Source organism: Perna viridis, chromosome 13 (genome assembly GCF_037379345.1).
Source record: "Perna viridis isolate PV_CMFRI_1.1 ecotype Kerala chromosome 13, ASM3737934v1, whole genome shotgun sequence".
Lineage (NCBI taxonomy): Eukaryota > Metazoa > Mollusca > Bivalvia > Mytilida > Mytilidae > Perna > Perna viridis.
The window spans coordinates 21,857,994-21,870,728 of record NC_142457.1 but is presented as its reverse complement, the minus strand read 5'-3'; the positions used below and the strand labels follow the sequence as shown (position 1 = coordinate 21,870,728).

At 35.6% G+C, this 12,735-nt stretch overlaps 1 protein-coding gene across 1 annotated transcript in view; it reads right to left on the bottom strand.

Annotated features, from left to right (window-relative positions):
• LOC148599991 (uncharacterized) overlaps nucleotides 1–12,735 on the bottom strand; it is a 218,527-nt gene that overhangs the window by 92,575 nt on the left and 113,217 nt on the right. The window lies entirely within an intron of this gene.

Sequence of the window (12,735 nt, the reverse complement as noted above, 5' to 3'; positions counted from 1 at the left end):
TCTAACAAAAGGTATGCCAACCCTAGGAATCCTTAAATGCAAAGTTTAAGTGTCAATCCCTGTAAGAATCAGGCAGTAGGTGAAACATGGTATGAAAAAAAAAACATAATTTTGTTAGTGTAATTTGACTAATTGCAGCATCAGAATCAGGGAAAACAGACAAGATTTTCCATATCATGTCGGACCATTGAAATGTACTGAAAATGACTATATCAAATGCAAATGCAGATACATCTGTCAAAAACTTCATCTTTCTAAGATTCCATTGAAAAATTTCTGAGCAAATCCAATGATGCAGAGATCAAATAATGGTCTTTTCAGTTAGAGAAAGCATCCTTGAGTGGTATTACATTGTCAGATCGGTGGGGTTTTGATATGCATGTTTCTGATTTTTCCAATTTTGCCTGATTCTTACGAACAGTTACACTTAATTATGAATCATAATACCGACTCGATAAAAGATTTTCAAAATGTTTATTAAATTCAAGAAAAAACTAGTATAATACTAAGAAGGAGTCCATGGAAAAACAAGGTAGTTAGTTTCACGTGACAAATTTTGTTTTCTTTTTTTCGACTGTTTTAAACTTCGTAAAAGTAGAATAACAAAGACGTATATGTCGCTCTCTAAAACTCAAAAACGTAATGTATACTCAGCTAATACATGTAATAATTCTCTACTGGGATTATGATTCTGTTGACTTGGTACATGTATATTTGTGTATGTTTGGTTTACTGTTGTTATTGTGACTAAATGTGTTTTTGACTTCAATAAGAATACGGTCCATGTCAAGATCATACCTGTCTACTTCTTTTATCTCCGTCTCTATAGAATCATTCTTAGTTTCCTCACTATCTAATTTGGAAAGAATGTTTCTTTCCTTCTTTAAAGTCTCACACAAATTTCAATTTCTCCCTGTTGCTCCTTTGGATTCTACAACTCCTCATGAATTTTCTATATCAACTTTGTGATTTGTCCTCAATGTCCTACTCGTATGGATTTCTTTTTCGTCATTTTCGTCAGCCGTTTGGTCACGGCACCAATGTCGCGGATATATTAACTGTTTTAAACTGTGTAAAACAAGAGTAAAAAGACGTATATGTAGCTCTCTGAAATTGTGTATTCAACTCAAAAACGTAATGTATACTAGCCAATACATATAATCACGTGACATTACAAAGGGTACATAGTTACGACGCGTTTTTAAACGTTACAAAGGGTACATAGTTACGACACGTTTTTAAACGTTACAAAGGGTACATAGTTACGACACGTTTTTAAACGTTACAAAGGGTACAAAGGGTACATAGTTACGACGCGTTTTTAAACGTTACAAAGGGTACATAGTTACGACACGTTTTTAAACGTTACAAAGGGTACATAGTCACGACACGTTTTTAAACGTTACAAAGGGTACATAGTCACGACACGTTTTTAAACGTTACAAAGGGTACATAGTTACGACGCGTTTTTAAACGTTACAAAGGGTACATAGTTACGACGCGTTTTTAAACGTTACAAAGGGTACATAGTTACGACGCGTTTTTAAACGTTACAAAGGGTACATAGTTACGACGCGTTTTTAAACGTTACAAAGGGTACATAGTTACGACACGTTTTTAAACGTTACAAAGGGTACATAGTCACGACACGTTTTTAAACATTACAAAGGGTACATAGTTACGACACGTTTTTAAACGTTACAAAGGGTACAAAGGGTACATAGTTACGACGCGTTTTTAAACGTTACAAAGGGTACATAGTTACGACGCGTTTTTAAACGTTACAGATGGTACATAGTTACGACACGTTTTTAAACGTTACAAAGGGTACATAGTTACGACGCGTTTTTAAACGTTACAAAGGGTACATAGTTACGACGCGTTTTTAAACGTTACAAAAATGAGTATGATTTATTTGAGTAACTGACAATATTAATATGTTGTTTTCCATATCCATCTCGGTCTTAGGAGATATAAATTATATACAATGTATCATTGAATTTCAAGATTCAGGTAGATACCTCTATAAATGACACTAAAATGCCATAGCAAGTAGTGGATTTTGGATGAGAAAGACCAGAGAGATTGGAATGAAAAATCTCATAAGGACAAATTTACAAACAAACCTAATAACAACCATCAAAATGTATAGCCTTTTTATGGTATCAACTAGTCTGACTTCAACCATGATTGATTTTGAATCATCATATTTGTTGTGATTGCATGGATTTACGTGGGTCTTGTTTCAATAAATAAGACTGCCGTTTTTCATATCCAGAACTCTTACATCTGTTGGATATGCAAGTCCTTATATTTTTATGAAGCTGTATAAAACCCAAAATGTATTTGAAATTATGTTTAAAGTATTTGTTACTGTGACAGACATATAATTTTCGCAACATCTTGGTATAAATAGGAGATGTGGTATGAATGAAATCCGACAGTTATCCACTAAAAGCCACGCAATGAACAATTGAACTTTTGCAGGTCACCACACCATCAATGATGGGCAAAACCCATACCGTATAGCAAATTGTAAAAGGTCTCACCATAAACGAAGTGAAGATATTCATAAAAGACGAAAATCAATCTAATCAAAAGAAAACAACGTGAAACAAATAAAAACGCACATAAAAAAGCAAAGACAACCAATGAACTACAGACAAATAAACGATTGGGCGCACCTGGTCCATGCTCCCAGTTTTAAGTGGAGTTCTAGTTGCTCATTTGCTTTTTACTTTGTATGTATGATTTTAGTTACTTTATGTTCTTCGTTGTGTATGTCTGTTTTTCGTGTCTGGTCTTTGTCCCTGGGTTGCATTCTTTTGATTACCGCTATAACTTTGGTTCCCTTTCATTACTCTTACAAAAGATTGGTGTAAAATGCCGCATACAAACGTTCCAATGATTTGTAAGAGGTGTATCCCTTACCCTATGTCTACATCCTTAAACACCTGTCTGAATCATTCCAATGTATTAAGGTCCAGAGCAGCTCGGTTTACACAAGTTTACTATGGTGCTTGAAGAAAATGCAACTAGCCAGAACTCCTTCCGGAGCACCTAAGTTCACCAACCAGTTTAGCCTGGTTTGTCGTATTCAGTTTTCTTTCTGTCCTTTTTTACTTATTTCGAATTGTACAATTTATTCTTCCCGATGATTTCTTGTTCAGGGGATTTCCCCTCGTTTTCTCGACTTAAAAAAATCGTTAAATTTAGACATGTGTTGGGTACAAAATTGATATCAAGAAAGTGTAATCAAGGGAAAGTAATCAAGAGAATGCAAAACGAGGTCTGGTCTAAACAGGTTTTTTAGTTAATCAGGTTTGGTTTCGGCAAGTTACAAAGAAGAATATGATTGTTGGGGTTTAACATCCGAGCAGCAATATTTCAGCTATAAGGTTCCTACTCTTATCGAATACCACAGTAGGGTTCTTTAACGTGCGAGGAACGTAACATCTTTCCAAACACGGTGCGCCACTATGGTTTGCGATCAGGTTTTCCGTATTATAGCCTGACAACCCCAGCATGTAACACGCCAGGGGTACCCCATTCCACCACCTGGGGCTCACATCCCAGTTGCTTTGTGGGCAGAGCGCCTAGCCCCCGGCTATGTTTCTGAACACTATTTAGTCGCCTTTTACGAAAAGCTTAGCTCTGCTGCAGGGATATTCTTTTAACATCCGGGCTTGCACGGGGCCACAGAAGAACAAGTGTTACAAGTGTTAATATAATTGATATCAAAACCTGTATATTTTCTCCATCATAATAATCAATAATGCCTACTGCATAAAAACAACTTTCTACATAATATTTAGTTCGTTGGACCTTTTGGTCATGTGAACGGACCGTAAATCACCTTTCTATACATCATATGCAACGTCATTATGACTGTGCATGTCAATAGTCAGAAGATATTAGTCATTAATGTATGTTTGTGTCGTTATATAACTTTTTAGTCATTATGACTGCGCCTGTCACAGTCAGGAGATGTTGGTCGTTAATGTATCTTCGTGTCGTTATATAACTTTTCAGTCATTATGACTGCACCTGTCCACAATCATAAGATATTGGTCGTTAATGTATCTTCGTGTCGTTATATAACTTTTTAGTCATTATGACTGCGCCTGTCCACAGTCAACTTTTTAGTTTTATTTTAAAGAACAGTTATCGTTCTGTTACTGTGGATTTTATAACTTTGCTTGTTGGGACCTTTCAAAGCTTTCTGAAAGTATGTTTCCACTTGATAAATGCTTTTTTGGTGACCTCTGAAGTATTTACTTTTGTGTATTTAGGTTAGAAACTGGTGCCTTTGTTACGTTTTACGATATCCTTTCTTTTTTCAATCGTAAATTTTGTAACAGCTCATAAATCTTTTTTTTAAGTTAACATCTTAAGTAACAGTCCTTGTAAGAATCATGCAAATTCTATAAAATGTGATACACCCAAAAAAAAAAAAAAAGGCTACACATTTTTTTTATTTTTCTTAGTAAGTTGGTTAATGGGTCTACATGATGAAATGTATAAGTATTCATTCCAATATGCCTGCTCTGAGGAGATAATCCATATTGAAAATTAAACAGTTTCTATTGTATTTTAGTGTCATTCACAAAGTCACCTCCCATAATTTTCAATTCTACAGTGCATTCAGTTTTTCTCTCCAATGAGCATTGGTAATATGAAAAACCACGTGTTATTTCTTTTAACTATAACATTTCAAACAAAATATCAAAAATAAAAAAAAGATAGGTTTTCCAATTATGTATCACATGTTGCATGATTCTTAACTGGAGTGATACTTAAAAGACAAATATGTTAATAAATGTTTTAAGATATTTTTTATCAGTAACAGGGTCTAAAACTAGTACAAACGAATATATTCCTTTTACTTTTTGCAAGTGAATACAAACAAACTAAAACCACCTTCTTCTCTGAATATAATTAGAGGCCTTTAATGGGAAACTTTATTTAAAAAAAACTACCTCTATTTCAAAGCTGAAGCTTTTTTATGGGTGTAGCCAATGCAAAAGGTTCAAACAATATTGTTCCGCCTCGGAAAACTTGAAATATTGTACGATCTATGATAACTCGAATCTAAAAGAAGTGAAGATATTTCCGATCAGTTCCTTTAACTTCTGCTTGTTAAAGTATCATAGACTATGGAAGGGTAATTAAGGGAACCAAGAATCGACCGGAAATCAAAATAACGTATTACAAGAGTAGACTAGACAGGCAAAAGAAACACAATATACAAAAAAGAACATAAAATAACCATATAACACTTTGAAAGAGTAATCAAGGGAACCAAGGTTATAACGGTAATCAAAAGAATGTATTCCATGGACAAATTCGTAAGAGTAAAATTAGTCCTAAGTTATGACGTCACAACACTTTTATTTACTATGACGTCATACTCTTATGATTTTTTGTGAAAGGATCTCTGGTTACTGTTCTCTGTCAATCTATTTTTATTGATATGGCGATTCCTGAAATTCAGATACACCTCGTGTCAATAAAACATTAAGTGGTCTGTTTTCGACTAATTGTAGTAATAATTCTGTTATTCAATGACTGAAAATCAATAAAAATACTTCATTTTCTATAAGAGCATTTATATTGCTTATATCGATGATTTGCCACTTAATGTACAAAAAGTGATGTTCAAAGGAAATGCATTCACTTTTGACGCCTAACAAATCATTAAGCACAATCGTTCAAAGAATCAGAAAAAATAGATAAAATTCAAAACTTGCATGTACAAAAAAAAAACAGCAATCTGTCAATGTTGTTTCACTCAACTAAGTCTATTCTTGAAATAAACACTGTTAGATCTCTGCTTCACAAAAAAAAAAGAAGATGTTAGCAAGCCAATATGTACATACGAGTTATATGATAATAATGTGACTTACACTAGTGGACACGTGTTGATAAATTGTGACTTACACTAGCGAACACATGTTGATAATAATGTGACTTACACTAGTGAACACATGTTGTTAATAATGTGACTTACACTAGTGAACACATGTTGATAATAATGTAACTTACACTAGTGAACACATGTAAATGTCATATGATTTTAGCAACAGATGATTATGATATGTTGTATATTTGGATGTTTATCATTAAAAAATAATCAAACCAAAACTGTCAAATTGTCGTCGAGAACTTGTTCTAGGCATGATAAATAAAGGGTATGATAGTGTAGTGTGGTGGAAACCGGTTTCTGGCTGACCGGAAGTTGACGTTACGAATGAGTAAAAACTGAGTGAGAGAGTTCTACCAGATCAGCTGTACCGAACAGACGTCCTGAGCTTGCCCCCGACATACCAGTGTGCAGCTAAGACTACAGAAAGGTGAATATAATTCTATTATTATAGTAGGTCAATGAGAGCCAAGGCTACATCAGTTTTCACAGACCCCGATGTAGCAAAAACATTGTCTACAATACATGACAGATATGTAGTCGTACCAGCAGACAAAGCCCAAAACAACATTGTTTTTGTCTGCAAAACGTTTTTAAATTATATCTAATATTTATTATCAGAGGTAGACGTAGAAAATAATAGCAGTGATAAGACCTACACTGCTAAACCTCTCTCCAAAAAAAGAGATTATGGAAAACCATAAATCTGTGCTATCCTCATTTGGTCTCTCTACCAAGGACGATGATTGTGATTTACCGTCTATGTACTGGATTCCTAAACTTCACAAGAATCCATACAAACAACGTTTCATAGCATGATCTGCAAAATGTACCACCAAACCTCTTTCAAAACTTTTAACTTCTATACTCACAACTGTAAAAGAGGGTCTACAGTCTTACCACAATACTTGTTACTCCCGTAGTGGTATTAATTCAATGTGGATCCTGAAAAATTCGAAAGATCTTTTGGAGACAATCAGTTCAAGACTATTATCTGAATATAATAGCATTAAAACCTATGATTTTTCAACACTGTATACTTCTATTCCCCATACTCAGTTAAAATCCCGACTTAAAAACATTATACATCGTTGTTTTTCCAAAAAAGATGGTACACCTAGATACAAATATATAGTTCTTGGTAGAGATTTCTCATACTTTGTAAGAAATTATTCCAAATCATCTTCCAAATATACAGAGGAAGATGTCTACAAAATACTGGAATTTTTAATCGACAACATATTTGTCCAGTGTGGTGGACGTGTCTTTCAACAAACGGTCGGCATTCCAATGGGAACAAATTGTGCTCCTTTACTTGCTGACCTATTCCTTCACTCTTATGAGGCTGACTTTATAGCTGATCTGATCAGAAAGAAAGAATATCGTTGGCTAGATCCTTCAATCTCAGTTTCCGCTATATAGATGACGTATTATCTTTAAACAATCCTAATTTCGGGGATTTGATACATCGCATCTACCCAAAAGAACTTGAGATAAAGGATACTACAGACACTGTGAAGTCAGCCTCATATCTTGACCTACACTTAGAAATCGATGGTAAAGGAAAACTATTGACCAAACTTTACGATAAACGTGATGACTTTTCATTCAGAATTGTCAACTTTCCTTTCATCTGTGGCAACTTCCCTTCGGCTCCTGCGTATGAAGTGTTCATATCACAACTCATACGTTATGCCAGAGCTTGCCGAAACTACGCAGACTTTTTGTATCGCGCTAGAACTCTAACAAATAGGCTTCTGGAGCAGGGTTATGTTGCTACAAGATTGAAGTCATCACTACAGAAGTTTTATGATCGTTGTCATGAACTCGTGGATCGTTATGGGGTATCCATCAGCACCATGAGAACTGATTTATTCAACGGGTCATAGTTTTCCTTCCCTCGTTTGTCTACCCCGGACTTGACTTTATGAGCAACTCGGCGGGTGTTTCTAGAAAAACAGAGGACGCTTACCCTATCGTTGCACCTGGTCCATGCTCCCAGTTTTTAGTGGAGTCCGAGTTGCTCATTTACTTTTGTTACTTTGTATGTATGATTTTAGTTACTTTATGTTCTTTGTTGTGTATGTCTGTTTTCCATGTCTGGTCTTTGTCCCTGGATTACATTCTTTTGAATGACTCTTGATTACTCTCTTATACAGACACCACAATATGGAAGAAAAATAAATCGCATATTGTTTACATTGAAATGGACCAATCCGTTTTCTACTTTAGTTTTCCAGATATGAATCATGTGATCCAAGGTTGGAAAGCCTACATGTGATCCAAGGTAGGAAAAAAGCCTAATCTGATCCAAGGTTGGAAAGCCTACATGTTTGTTTGTTTGTGTGTTGGGGTTTAACGTCCGAGCAGCAATATTTCAGCCATATTCAGACGGCGAACATGAAAAGGATGATTAAATGAAAATGAAATGATGATGAAATGAAAAAAAGGATGGGACACAAGGATAACAAGGTCGACAAGTTTTGATTGCCACTAGAAAAAGGGGGGATGGATAAGGTTGGGCAATTTAGCCTCCTGTGGCGGAGCGCAAAGATTCCTACTCCTATCGAATACCACAGCAGGTTCTTTAACGTGCTAGCAACGTGACATCTTTCCCAACACGGTGCACCACTATGGTTTGCCGTCAGGTTTTCCGTATTATAGCCTGACAACACGAGCATGTAACATGCCAGGGGTACCCCATTCCACCACCTGGGGCACACATCCCAGTTTCTCTGTGGGCAGAGCGCCTAGCCCCCGGCTAGAGTTCTGAGCGCTATTTAGTCGCCTTTTACGACAAGCTTAGCGCTGCTGCAGGCCTATTCTTTTAACACCCGGACCTGCACGGGGCGAAATCCTACATGTGAATCAAGGTTGGAAAAGCCTAATCTGATCCAAGATTGGAAAGCCTACATGTTTTTACTTTTGATATGTTGTCTAAAATATTATAGCTAACTGTAATTTTAATGTATTTTTTTCATAAAATCCCTGTTTATAGGTGATATAAATTACAAAATTATAAGGAGTGTACCAAAGAATTCAAAATTATAAGGAGTGTACCAAAGAATTCAAAATTAAAGGACACCACTCTGCAAATGACACTGAAATACAATAGAAACTGTTAGGTTTTCAATGTGGATAGACGTATAAAGTAACTCAATAACAAAAATAGAATTGGGTAGTTTACATGCTTACATGCTTTCACATCAAAAGGTTATTGCAGAACCTCGAGATTAAGGACTTCAAAGCTAAACCACTTTACTGTTCTTGCAAAAACTCTCCATTGAAATGTAGTCCTTCCGGTCACGTTATTACGGGAGATTTTAAACACATCGGAATGGAATTTCTCCGAAAGGCGCTTTCTGTCCCGAGTACCGCGAACCACGCTCTATAAATTTGAATTGTATATTTAAACTTCTTCTGGATGTCGTGAAGAACTACGCAAGACAAATAATAAAACGGAAATAAGAAGACATTGATTCTCTGTCAGAGTGGGGAGTGACTGTGAGGTCTTTAAATTTGAAACGTGTAAACGTTTTAAGTAGACCAATGAGTGTCCATGCTTCATCAGTTCCCAAATACCACAATGCAGCAAAACCATTTTCTTCTATACATGATAAATGTGTTGTCGTACCAGCAGACAAAGCCCACAACAACATTGTTTTGTCTGCAAAACGTATTATATCCAATTTTTATTGTCAGAGGTAGACATAGAAAATAATAGCAGTAATATGACCTATACTGCTACCAAAGAAGATGTAGAGGAAAACCATAAATCTGTGCTATCCTCTTTTGGTCTCTCTACCAAAGACGTTAGTTTTGATCTACCGTCTATATACTGGATTCCTTAACTACACAATAATTCATAAAAACGCTACATACTAGCAGCTAGATCTGCTAAATGTACCACCAAATCTCTTTCAAAACTTTTAACTTCTATACTCAAAGCTTTCAAAAGAGGTTCTCCAGTCCTACAACGACTCTTGTTACTCATGTAGTTTATTCAATGTGGATTCCGAAAAAATCGAAATATCTTCTGGAAACACTCATGTCAGGATTATTATCAGAATACAACAGCTTTAAGCATTAAAACCTATGACTTTGCAACTCTTTATTTATATTTCCAATACTCAGTTTAAATCCCGATTTAAAGAAGATTATACACCGTTGTTACTCCAAAACAGTTCTTGATAGAGATTCCTCATGCTTTGTAAAAACTAATTCCAAATCATCTTCCAAATATACCGAAGAAGATGTTTTCAAAATATTTGAGGTTTTGATCGACAACATATTTGTCCAGTGAGGTGGACGCATTTTTCAACAAACCGACGGCATTCCAAAGGGATCAAATTGTGCTCCTCTACTTGCCGAACAATTCTTTTAATCCTATGATGCTCACTTAATAACTGATCTGATCCAAAAGAAGAAACATCGTTTAGCTAGATCCATTAATCTCAGTTTCCGCTATATAGACGACATATTATCGTTAATCAATCCTAGTTTCGAGGATTTGATACATCGCTTCTACCCCAAAGAACTTGAAATAATTTAAAAGGATACTACAGACACTGTACAATCAGCATCTGATCTTTACCTACACTCAGAGATCGATGGTAAAAGAAAACCATTGACCAAACTATACAACAAACGAAATGACTTTTCATTACTTATTGTCAACTTTCCTTTCATCTGTTACAACATCCCTGCAGCACCTGAGTTTGGAGTTTTCATATCATAATTTATACGTTATGCCAGATCTTGCTGTTACTACGCAGACTTTTTTTATCGCGTTGGACCTCTTACAATTGGGCTTCTGGGACAGGGTAATGTTGCTACAAGATTGAAGATATCACTACAGAAGTTTTTGGTCGTCATAGTTAACTCGTGGATCCTTACGGTGTATTCATCTGCACAATAAAAAACTCCTTTGTTCAACGTGTCATAGTTTTCCTCTCCTCCTATGTCTACCATGGACTTGACTTAATAATGAGCAATTTCGGCGGGTGTTTCTAGAAAAGCAGACTACACCGGTGCAACTAGTCCATTCTCCTAGTTTTTAGTGAAGTCTGAGATGATCATTTAAATTTGTTACTTTGTATGTATTATTTTGGTTATGTTATGCTCTTTGTTGTGTATCTCTGTTTTCCATGTCCAGACATTGTTTCTGGATTACATTTTTTAAAAATTTCCGCTAGAATTTTGGTTCCTTTGATTACTCTTTCAATCAGAATTCAGTAAAGTTATGCGTGTTCCCATTCAGAAACCTATGACCTCTGCTAGTTTTCTATTGTGATTTTGAATTCTGTTTTGTTTTGTGTTTTGTTTTTGTTTGTTTGTTGTTGATGATGTTGTTGTTACTACTGTTGTTGTTGTTATTAATGCTGTTATTGTTGTTTGTGGTGATGTTGATGTTGCTGTTGTTGATGTTGATGTTGCTGTTGATAATGTTGATATTGATGTTGCTCATTTTGGTGATATCAATGTTGTTACTATTTGAGTAGTTGTTGGCGTTGTTGATATTGCTGTTGCTGTTGTTTCTTATGTTGTTGCTGTTAATGATGCTGTTATTGTTGTTGGTGTTGATATTGTTTTAGATGATGTTGTTGATGTTGGTGTTGTAGTTGTTGATGTTGATGTTGATATTGGTGTTGTAGTTGTTGATGTCGATGATGTTGTAGTTGATGTTGTTGATTTGCTGTTGTTGATGTTGGTGTTGTTGTTGATGTTGTTGATGTTGTTGTTGTTGATGTTGCTGTTGTTGATCTTGATGTTGTTGCTTATGTTGGTGATATTAATATTGTTGCTATGTGTGTAGATGTTGCTTTTGAACGTGCTGTTCCGATTATTTGGATTATTTTATTGTAATGCTGCAATGATTGAGACATACTATCAATACATCAATAATAGCATTTCACGTTTAAAATCAATATATATATATATACATAACAATAAATAAAATAAACGTCTAAATATGTTTAACATCACCAGAAGATGGTAAAATTTAAATTGAATATTTCGGATAACAGATATCCTTCCTCAGCATAAAACTCATAAAACTATATGAGCATAAAACTCACAAAACTTAACGAGCATAAAACTCACGAAGTTCAAGATCAAAACAGATTCAGAAGCTGAATCGCGTGCGCTGTCGGTGATTGTACCTTTATCAAAGGCTCACATAAGCAACTGATGAGGAGCCTGAATGAAAATAACAAAGAGGGTCTTTTTTCAAAGTTGCAATTAACTGTAGAAAACAATTTAAAAAAATAAAGTCCAAATATAGTAGTACGGCGTATTGATGTATAGCAAGTAGTGCTGTACCAGCCTTAGATCCAAGACCTAAAAATGCATTATTTTTGCTCGTTAATTCCATCTGGAGAAGTTGTTTGCAATTTCTTCATCCAAAAGCTTTCCCGAGATACTCTAATGTTGTGGAGATCCTCCTGGGTGTGTCCGGCAGATCTAAGATGGCGACTCAGAGGGATGTCTGGTTTGCATTTGTAGTCACTGCGATGACCATTCATACGCCTGTTGAAAGGTTGTTCTGTTTCGACAACGTACTGCATACCACATCGGCACTGGAGAAGGTATATGGTATTTTCGGTTTTGCAAGTTACGTCGCAAAAAATAGCATCTCTTAGGCTCCTCGGTCTACGGAATGCCAGGACCGGGACCCCCGGAAAGAGCTTGGAGAGCTTGGGATGTTCCAAAATACCATAAAACAAAAATAACACCACAATACAGTGTCAATACTGTCAATCGATTGCGCAATTTGTAATATACATGCACGCTTTTAGTTGCGTTTAGTTTGT